The sequence below is a fragment of the Pantherophis guttatus genome, chromosome 2 (genome assembly GCF_059756535.1).
Source record: "Pantherophis guttatus breed Tessera chromosome 2, ASM5975653v1, whole genome shotgun sequence".
NCBI lineage: Eukaryota > Metazoa > Chordata > Lepidosauria > Squamata > Colubridae > Pantherophis > Pantherophis guttatus.
Genome location: NC_142064.1, coordinates 55,561,696 through 55,571,713, shown reverse-complemented (window position 1 = coordinate 55,571,713; position 10,018 = coordinate 55,561,696). Strand labels below are relative to the sequence as shown.

At 38.4% G+C, this 10,018-nt stretch overlaps 1 long non-coding RNA gene across 1 annotated transcript; it reads left to right on the top strand.

Moving 5' to 3' along the window:
* Positions 1-263: 263 nt before the first annotated feature.
* Positions 264-9,634, top strand: LOC117661942 (uncharacterized). Its single transcript, XR_004590169.3, has 3 exons — positions 264-404; positions 3,649-3,723; positions 8,893-9,634. It is a non-coding gene; the product is annotated as an uncharacterized LOC117661942 (long non-coding RNA).
* The last annotated feature ends 384 nt before the right edge of the window (positions 9,635-10,018 follow it).

Genomic DNA, 10,018 nt, shown 5'->3' with positions numbered 1-10,018 from the left:
TTTATCTGAATCAGTCAAATAAATTTTTCACATGGGTTTATAACATGTTGCCTCCATATAAAATGCAGGCAAAGAATACATAGATGCCAAATAAGGATAAAACCCAATGTGGTTCCATATTCCATGTTAGGAGACAGTTATGATATAAATGGAATGTTAATCTGTTTGAAACCTGGAATTGTTTGTAATTGATTTGCAATAGCTTAAACAATTCTAAGACAGTTATTTAAAAAAAAAAAAACAGCTTTTAGCCACCTAATAAGGATAATTGTGTTGGAGGAGGCTTTGATATCCAAAGAAATACACCTCTTCTTCCAACCTTGTTAAATTGATGTGTCACTAAATGCAATTTGTCATTAACAACAAGGGCATCATAGGGATGGACCAGGTGGTGAATAAGAAATGTAAGCATGGGTCTGGACTTTAATTGGACAGGGGGAAACATCTTAACTTTTGATCCTCCCTCCACCCTATATCCAGTGGTGGGATTCAAATAATTTAACAACCGGTTCTCTGACCTAATGATTTCTTCCAACAACCAGTTCACCAAACTGCTCAGAAAGTTAACAACCGGTTCTCCCGAAGTGGTGCGAATTGGCTGAATCCCACCACTGCCTATATCTGAAAAACAATTTACCTTTTCCATTTAAAATCATACAGGGCAGGGAAGAGGAAAATATGGCAGCAGTATTCTTACATGCAGTGGGGGGATTCAAATAATTTAACAACCAGTTCTCTGCCCTAATGACTGGCTGGGTGGGCGTGGCCATGGTGGGTATGGCCAGGGGGTATGACAGGTAGCTCTCGGCCTGCTGCACCCCCAGGGAGAAAAAACAGGCCGCGGGGGGCATGTTGCACCCCCCGGTGCCCCGTTTTGGGCCTAGTAGGCCTCCCTGCACTTACCTGGGAGCCAAAATGGGGTGCGTGGGGACTCCTGGAACGGGTGAGGCGGGAAGGGGTGGGGCCAGTCAGCAATTTAACAACCAGTTCGCCCAAACTGGCCCAAACTAGCTGAATCCCACCACTGCTTACATGACATAGAAGAGCCAGGCCAGTCTTTAATCTTTTTTTCTTTCCTACTATCTCAAATATAAAACTCACCATATATTAAACATAATTTTCAAGTCCCTCAACAACAATATTTATATTGCTCCAAATTGGCAATCTGTAGCCAAATTTGTGGGATACAATTGTGTGGGGTTCTAAGGGCTTTAGAAAACAGAAAGCTTTTAGGCACCCTATATCTAATGGCTGGGACTTTCTCTATTCAGGAAGAGCCAAACAGAAGCTGAGAAAAGGTGTTTATTCACCAAGGTTATATTTGGTGAAATATATTTAAAGCAGGAAAATGTAGTACAAACAAACCATTAATTACAAATGTGCTTTCCTTTAAAACTCTCTAAAGAGAATTTTATCCTTGGAAACGCTATCACATTAATAATAGCTACAGTTCCTTTTAAAATTGGATATCATAAATTTCTGTGAAGCTTTTGCATACCAGAAATTACATTGTTGAGATGATTCTACACTGAATGTCCTTGGCAGGACTTTGGAGGCTCCAAGTGCTTACAGAACAAATGCAGTCTGTAGGAAAGCTAAAACAACGTAGTGGGTCATTCTCCAAGCCTGACATTTTCCAAGTTTATGATTTATTTCATCTGGAGGCCAATATCTCAGGAACCCATCTGACTTCAGCATGGGGTTGGCAGATGGTCAGGTATTTTAACAAAATTAATCCTATGCTGAAATCTTCTCCTATGAGATAAGCTTGTATTTTCCTTCCTCTTTCTTAGAATGCATTGGAATTTATTTCAAGTTTCTTTTGGGGTGGTTTAAGTGTCTTTATTGTTGTGAGGTAGCGAAGTGTATTAATATTGAGAGTTTTGTTGTTTTTTAGATTATCCACATTCCCTCTAAAAAGGAGGCCTTCCTCCCAGATATCATCTCTTTTGATTTTAATTGGCACATGGGAAGCAAAAGAGGCTAAAGATGACAGGACAGATGATTGAACTGTAAAAAAGAGATCTGACAACGTTACTAGAACCTTCATATGGAAGATAAAGGCAAAAACTCAGTCCTACCTAGAAGAATTTCACATATTTCTATACTAGGAGTGTCCAACCTTGGCAATTTTAAGACTTGTGTACTTCAACTTATGGACTTCAACTCCCATGGCTGGCTGAGGAATTCTGGGAGTCTACAAGTCTTTAAAGTGCCGAGGCTGGACATCTCTGAACTACATTAAAAGAAATTTCAAAAGCATTTCCCCCTCATTTTGAATAACAATAGTTACAAAATCCACAGAAGCACTTTTTTTGTAGAACTATTTAGGGAAAGAATTCATGTGTAAATAGGTTGATGTTAGTGGTGAAATCCAATTTTTTTTACTACCGGTTCTGTGGACGTGGCTTGGTGGGTATGGTGTGGCTTGGTGGGCGTGGCTTGGTGGGTGTGGCTGGGAAGAATACTGCGAAATCTCCATTCCCAGTCCAGTCCAGAGGAAGGATATTGCAAAATACCCATCCCTCTCCACTCCTGGGGAAAGGATATTGCAAAATCTCCATTCCCAACCCACTCTGGGGCCAGCTAGAGGTGGTATTTGCCAGTTCTCCAAACTACTCAAAATTTCCACTACCTGTTCTCCGAACTGTTCAAAATTTCTGCTACCGGTTCTCCAGAATCTGTCAGAACCTGCTGGATTTCACCCCTGGTTGATATCCAAAAAAAATAGCTGGGTAAGAATGTGGGCTGGGTTATTTCCTTTGATATATTTATGAATGAAACTGCAGACAAACATCTCATTCACCTTAATTAAAAATGGTTAAAGCTACTAGGGGTCAAGATGTAACTTGGGATCAACCAAAACGATGTGTGGGTGGGTGGGTGTCAAATTTACATATCTCTAAACTTTAGAGGCAACTTAGTGCTAAGAGGAAATATATGATTGTAGGGTCTGTTCCTAAAATGGCAAATTTAGAAGGAACCATATTTAATGATAGGCAGACCAGCAAAGGTCCCCAGAATGCATCTATCAATTTTGCAAGGATTTTCAATTAAACTAAACATTCTAAGAGCCTGACAGAGGTCAGTATAAACAACTGTTCCACTTTTCTTCCTCGTTGTAAGTTGCTACAACAAAGCAGATGGCAAAAGGGAATGCACATCTGTCTTTTGTCTCAGCTAAAAGAGATAATAAAAGGCTTTGAGGGAGGGTAATATAATACAAGAGAACATACTGTTGAACCCTCACACTTCACCAGTTTACTGCAAATCAGCAATGAAAGTACCCAAATTTATGTAGGTATTATAATACTTATCAACTCATTTTCCTGGATAATTTGCTGCTAGCTATGGACAAATGTGGAGTTAGACAAATCCATAATTCCATAGTCATATTCTGTCTTGAAATGCAAAGTAAGTGCTTCTAACAGCCATGCATATTGGTTAAATTAAAAATTTATAATATAACAGTCTTTTGGAAAAAGGAGGGGAGATGAGGGGAATTATACCAGTACCAGCATTCATAATTGCTTCCAATGTTAGCAATTCTAAATCTTTGCATCTACGTGAAATTATTTCTCTGCTCAAATTAGCCTCAAATATTAGTCTTTTCTGAAAGATTCTTTTCATGTCCTGCTTATATCTCAGACCCTGGACTGAAGAAACAATGTTCATCTACTTTCAAGTCAGCACAGTATGGAATATTTATAATGGCATGCCAAAGTAAGGCTATTTCTTTTTCTTTTTTCCCAAACAGCGCAGAGAGAGAAAGGGATGCCTGCCAAATTGATCTTCATGAATTTTGATGCACATGAATATAATCTGCCTCTCGTAGACTAATGTGTGAATTGGAACATAATTATATTTCCCATTTTCTTCTTAGAAATTTGCAGTGCAGCTCTTGGCTCACAATCTTTACCAGAATATGCAATAAAACATTGAGGGGGGTGGAGTGGGGGTGGTGGTGGAGATAGTAGATGCTTAGATCCACGTATATTTAAATATATATGAGTATCAAAAAAAATATTTCTCATTCATGTGAAAATTGGTTACAGTTGGTTTAGGAATGAAGGCATCTTAAATGGCTACAGATAGACTAGAAATGGACTGATCTATTCCTAAGAAGAAGCAGGAAAGTTTTTAAAATGCTATATGAACATTTGTGCCAGTGCAGGAAAGAGGAAAAGTTATAAATCAGACTTAGACATAGGAAGTGTAGAAACAGGAAGCAAGATTCACTGGTGTGCCTTGATTTACCATTACTTACAAGATAAGAAATGGATTTAGCTCTTTTTGTATTGCGTATGCTGCATATGTTTTAGCAGACTTTCAGTCATTCATTAGATGAATGGTAAATTTGACTGGAAACGCAAACATATAAACCCAATAGCAAGATAGTTTATTTAGATAAAACATGTGTATTGTTCTATCCTCTCCCTCTCTCTCTCCCTCTCTCTCTCTCTCTCTCTGTGTGTGTGTGTGTGTGTGTGTGTGGTTATGAGTGTGGTTGTGTGCATATGGCATTTGTTCAAGTCACTTTTCATCATCTTTTACTAATTCCATACAATAATATTGACGTTATCAGAACTGGCACACAGAGTGCAGAATATCTCTTGGGAAACCTTTCAGATTTCTTGTTCTAACAGTGCCTGCAACATTAACAAAGCTCAACACTGAAAAGAAAAACTACTTAAAGAATGTTTTCTTTTTTTTTCTTTTTCCTTTCTCTCCAATGCCTATGTGCTGAGCCAATATTATGAGTGTGAGGGTATGAGTCTCTTTAGTGTGGGATTATATTCAAAAATAAAAGTAGCTAAAAGTACTGAACTTTAAGAATGATTTTCAGACAATGCAAGCAATAAAATATTATAATAATTAAGATTATGAACATTTGACACAAGTTCTTGAAGAAATATCTAGTATTAAGAAATGAACACAGATCTACTCTGAAGATTTTTGCATTGCTAACATAAAACTTCTGTTGATCTTGATATCAATCTTGGAGCAGATATAATCTTCCTAGATATATGGGAAATGATTTTGATCCTTGTAGTTAAAAACAGAAAGAAGTGAAACCTTAGCAACAGCTCAGTTTAAGGTACCAGATGACTACACATACAAGCATCATCCCTCTCAAAATGTGAGATGCTCAAGAGACACTGAAAACAAATCTACTGTATTTGTATTCGATAGGAGTAAATTTCAGGATTATACTGCTGGAGGGGGCCACTTAAAGTCCAGCTATTTGTTCTAAATAGGCAGAGGGCTGCCCAGCCCCTATTTGAACAAACTGAATGAAGGGAAATCCTTCACTCTTCATTAAGCCTTCCTAGCTGAATCCATTACTTCATGACCTATCTTCTGGAAGAAAAGTAAACTTGTAGTGTATGTGTCATCTTTTTTGATTCTTGAATAGAAGAATTTTAGTTCTTCTAGTTTTCTCTTCCCAGTTAAACATTTTGGCTCCTTCAGTCTCTCTTCTTTTACAGGTAGTTGTTGGGGCATAGGCTTGGACAACTGTGATCTTGAAGAGCTTGGCACAGATTTGGATAATCATAATACGATCATTAACCATTGAGAAACTTTTATTTGCATATTCAATTTTCTTGCTTTGATAAATGCCACGCCATTTGTTTTCCTGGTGTCATGTCCCAAGGAACAATGAATCCCTCAGATTAGAATTAACTATTATCCATCCAATGTAGTTCATCGATGTCAAGGAAGTCAATTTTCAACCTGGCATCTCCTGTTTAATGATATGAAATTTACCATGGCTCATTCCACATTGCTATCCAATGTGCCTTCAAGCAGCGCAGTCCCTTGATTTCACCAATGTCAGCATCTGCAGCTGAGATGCCTGCTGGGTTTGCCTCAGGCACTTCATTAATGCCTTGACTACTCACGGCACAGCCTTGCTTTCCCCCAAGTAGCTTATTGGGTACCTTCTACCCTGAGGGTTCTACCATTGGGTACCTTATTTGATTAATTTGACAGCCTTTCCATAAAATTTTCTTAGCAAAGGAAAGGTAGGTCACCAGGTCTTATCTCAACCATTCCTGTTTATCTGGGATTGGGATTGGAATGAGAGTGTGTGACTGACTGAAGAAGTTTTTTAAAAGGCAAAGGAGTCCCTGCAGATTTTACTCTGCTAGTCGTTGCTGACTATACAGGGCAGTGCTCATCTCCAAGGTCATTGTTTCAAGGTCATTGAGCCAGCACTGTCTGAAGACATTTCCATGGTCATGTGGCCAGCATGATGTCATGGCGCACGTTTACCTACACAGTAAAGTGGTACCTATTTATCTACTCTCATTTGCATACTTTAGAACTGCTAGGTTGGAGGAGTTGGGGCAAGGATAGGAACTCACCCTGTCACATGGCACTTGGGTCCAGCCTACAAGCCCAGTGTCTTAACTGCTGAGCCACCAAGGAACTGAGGAAGAAAGAAGAATAAATATTTGCCTAACAGAGAATTAACCAGAGAGTCACATATCATTTTTTTTTCAGTTTGACAGTGCATGGCACCATACCAATTTATTCAATAAGTCCTTTATACATAGAATAATAAGTATAATATTTCCCAAAACAAGGAATCTAGGGACATATGCTAGGAACACAACATATTTTAGGCATATCTTATTTTATGTAGCTTCTTTAGCATGGTTTTAAGAACAAAGAAAGGTCTAGAGAAAAAGATTTACTTTTAGGTAGAAAATTATTCACTAAAAATATAAATACTAGCAGTGCTGAAACTGAAACTGCTCATATATTCTGATTAAACATGGTCTACATTCACTTATTTCTGTCTTTGTTTCTGAATAAAATCTGGAATCCATGTGATCTTACCTGTGCCTATCAGTTCTTGGACGCTCTCTGTGTATTCCTGATGACACTTCATTCACTCTTTTAGGACTCCCTCCCTTCCCATCCTATTAATTTTCATTTTATTCTGTTTTCCACTATTTGGAATAGATAATATTAAAACGTTCAATTAGCAAATTCCTTTCACAATGTAGTGTACAATTGTTCTGGTTCTTATACTTTAAACTCATTCAAAATAAACAGGAATGCTGTCATGTAGCATGTGGGCAAATTAAGAGAATTTGACTGAAATAGCATCCGTATTTCCTTTTTCTTTTGTGCAACCTTCTGATAAAATATAGCTTTGCAAAAACAATTTACAGTTAGCTAATTGCCTTCCATCCCATTCTGAACAATTTCTTCTTCCTTCTTCTAGTTTTGTTGATAAGGCAGGCTATCGGGGCTAATGTTCTACTCGTTTTTTCCAAATTCCTAGTTTCAGCCTCAGACAAACCAAATAGATACATGCATGCAGATTATGACTTAAGTTTAAAGTATGTATACAATTCTATTCTTAACTCTATGTCTGAATTCTAGAGTTAAGGAAGTCCTTACAGAATCAGTGCAGTGGTGCGCTACTACCGGTTCACCCCAGTTTGGCTGAACGGGTAGTGGCAGTGGCGGGAGGCTCCACCCACCCACCCAGATGTCATCACGGATGCTCTGTGCATGCGCAGAAGGTTCTGCACATGTACAGAAGCACTGCGTGCACACATGTGAGCACGCATGTGCCCACGCTCATAGTTCCGAACCGGTAGCAAAGGTAAGTGAAACCCACTATTGGATCAGTGGAAGTTTTCTTTCTCTGTTCTGGCTTGTAGCATGTCTGTTGGATTTCTTGTGATAGGCAAATCATTGATCATATCTTCTGATCTATTGTGTTCTTCCTTTGTTTATTTTTTATGACATTTATTCCACCTTTTCTCAGAGATTTCAAAATAGATTGGATAGGAATCTCATCTAATTGTATCCCTACAAATACCACCATATGACATTAATTAGGCTGAAAACATCCAAGGAACACTCGGGTCATCTGCTGGCATTTAATCTAAATGCTCCCTAACACAGGTAGACCTTAACTTACAATAGTTCATTTAGTCACCATTTAAAGTTACGACAGCACTAAAAAAAGTGATTTATGATCATTTTTCACACTTACAACTGTTGCAGTATCCCCATGGTCCAATGATCAAAATCAGGATGTTTGACAACCTGCTCATAATTACGACAGTTGCAGTGTCCCTGGCAGTGGTGAAATCTAAAATTTGTTACTACCGGTTCTGTGGGCGTAGCTTGGTGGGGGGGTGGGGGTAATGTGACTGGGTGGGCATGGCCAATTTTTTTTTTTTTACTTTTAAAACCATTTTTTCTACAACCTCTTCGGTTAAGAGATTGTAAAAAAAATGCTTTCAAAAGGCTCTGATGATCCCAGCTGAGTTGCCTGATCGGCAGAGGCTTTTTTAAAAAGCCTCCTCATCAGAGGCTTTTAATGATCCCAGCTGAGCCGCGCAATCATCAGAGGCTTTTTTTTTTTTACTTTTAAAAGCATTTTTTTGGCCAAAAAGGTTGTAGAAAAAATGCTTTTAAAAGTAAAAAAAAAGACTCTGATGATTGTGCTGCTCAGCTGGGCATGGGGAGGGCAGGGATTTTTGCTACCGGTTCTCCGAACCACCCGCCTCCATCGCTACCGGATCGGGCGATCCAATCCAAACCAGGAGCATTTCACCCCTGGTCCCTGCATCATATGATCTCCTTCTGCAACCTTCTGGCGAGCAAAGTCAATGAGGAAGCCAGATTCGCTTAACCACCATGTTACCAACTTAACATCTTCAGTGATTCACTTAACAAATATGGCAAGAAAGGTTACAAAACGGGGCAAAATTCACTTAATAAATGTCTCACTTAACCACAAAAATGTTGAGCTTAGTTGTGGCCATAAGACAGGGCTACCTTTATTTAAACCATTTTTATTTTTGAGAAGATATATAAATATTTTAACAGTATGCAAATTCTACTTTTCTATTGTTCCAGGTTGCTTCTTCAGTTGCTGTATTCCAATCACGAGAATCATCACATCAAGTCTGTTATACCTATTAAGTTGTATTTGCCTTCCTGTGCTAACAGTTTAAGTTCACCTTGTTTATTTACCACATTCTAAGTATGAACATGAAGGGCAGAAACCTTTTATGTATATTTTGATTTGAACTGTAATTTCAAGGGGCAGGTTCATGGCAATGGAATACTGTACATAGAGATATGTTACATGAAAAGGAAAACCATGAAAGCCTATACTTGGTAAACCAACGATGAAAACCAAAAGGATAAAAACCAACGTTATCAAAACCAAGGAATTAAAAAAAAAAGTCTTCAGTCTCTACAGATATTGATGTCTAAATGTTTGAGGGAGATCCAGATACAGGTTTCCTTCCATTACACTTAGTTTACTGTATCAACTTCAATGGTTCAGGCCTGCTGCATCCATCTTTCTTTTTCTAAGATTGCCACAGCGTGGAAGGGGAGAAGTCTGGAATGTCAGCCCAGACAACAACAACAGACCATCCCCTGGGAACCAAGGTCATCTCAACAGGTGCTGGCCAGAGACCGAGGAGAGTTACCAAGGAGATGCCAGAACACCTAATTGGACAATGTGACCTGTGACCATGAGGGAAGGAATTATTTATTCTTTAATTATACTGAAACCGCTGGAAATATTTAGAGCTGGTTTCGTTTTCATTCATGCTGACATGATGTACTCAATAAAACAGTTCTTTGGGGAAGTTGAAAGTCTCAGAGTGCTGAATTGGTTGGATTCATTATACCTTGACATTGTGATTTAATTGTTCCATTTATTGAAATAAATGATCAAAAATCAAAATTGTTAATTTATAAAGCTGAAAATGATTATAACATATTCCACTTTAGTATGGCTTTTGTGGTTGAGTTCTAGGAGTTAATATCCCCTTCCTCTGAAGCATGGAGCTGCTAAAAATGCCACAAAAATGGAATGGAGTTCCTGATGTCCAAGCAGATCACTAAATGTAATTACCTACACTTTATTGGTTTACAGAGGATTACACACTGAAAATTATTTGTAGAAAGGAATAGACAAATTATAATATTTTCCTATGGAGCTGTATATCAAGTATTTAGCCCAATG